This window comes from Phalacrocorax aristotelis, chromosome 3 (genome assembly GCF_949628215.1).
Source record: "Phalacrocorax aristotelis chromosome 3, bGulAri2.1, whole genome shotgun sequence".
Lineage (NCBI taxonomy): Eukaryota > Metazoa > Chordata > Aves > Suliformes > Phalacrocoracidae > Phalacrocorax > Phalacrocorax aristotelis.
In genome coordinates this window covers 71,240,356-71,241,628 of record NC_134278.1, presented here as the reverse complement: position 1 = coordinate 71,241,628, position 1,273 = coordinate 71,240,356, and positions in this window count along the sequence as shown.

The window sequence follows — 1,273 nt, the reverse complement described above, 5'->3', positions numbered from 1 at the left end:
GTGGATGTTGCTTGCTGCTTTGCCTGTAGGAGGGGACTTGTCCCGTCTAGTAGGAAGATCAATGGGAGAAAGGACAATCTCATTTTAAGAATATGGAAGATATTGTTTATCAAGAACCTTTACCAAAAAAAAGCACACAACCCCCCAAACCAACCAACCCAACCAGTTACGTTAATTGGATTGTAGATTTAATATGGATTTGATTTAAAGGTGGCCTGTTAGCAGTGTTTGTGGTTCAAGCACTGCTGCTGCTTTCCATTGTGATAATTGTCTTTATTTGTCAAATGTTTTGGGGTTTTTTGGTTTGGTTTTTTTTTTTTTTTTTTCAAAGAAGAATGCCGTTATTTTCGTGGGTGAAATACAGCCCCAGTTGCACCCAGAGATACATGCTAAGAAGCGTACACCATACAGGTTGCTGCTAATTGGAATTGTTAAATGCCCATTTTTTCTCTTCTACCCTGGTCTTAAATTACTGAGAATCTTTGGAAAAATTTAGGGATATTTTAGTGGTTTTTCAGAGTGAGGTGAAATGGAAGTGGAAATGCATTATCCAGTTACAAGAAAAAAAAATAGATTCTGTCAAGTATTAAAGTACTTCTGTGGTTTGAAATAGGACCTTTGATAGGGGACTGATGCGATGCCAGTGATAACCACAGGTTTGCTAGAAAATGGGGGCAGAATTACCCATAGTCTGACTGGGTTATGCCCTTGTCTAGAGCCGCTAAAATGGAGTGAACTTGCCCCTGGTAGCCAAGGTGTCTATGTTATAGAGAACAAGAGTAGGGTTTTACACACCTCTTACACAGCGAAAAGGAGGGCACAGAAGTGACCTTATTTGAGTATCTTCTGGAAGTGCTGCTGCAGCAAGGGAATTAGAATGACTGGTAGAAACTGGATTTAGAAAGACTCCTGCGCTTATGGTTAACCTAAGACAAGGGTAAGCTTTGTCAGGCCTGAAGAAGTGGGAGGGGGAAGATGGGGCAGTATTTTGTACCTATTTCAGGCTTTAAAAATGAAGCTGGGTTCCCCTTCTGGCCAGGAAATCACTGGCAAAGCACGTCTTCTGAAGAGAGAACCACCTGCTGCTTACTGTGCTCATACAATAAAGATCTACACAGTGGATAAATATACTCCAACTGCTGATGACTTTGATTATTTGTGTTTGTGTGTTTTTTCCATCTGAAAGTATATTAATATTTTAAAGTTGCAAGGGCGAGTATTCAAAAGCTAAGGTGCTAGGAATTTCAGGAGGCACTGTGACATTGGAGGTAGG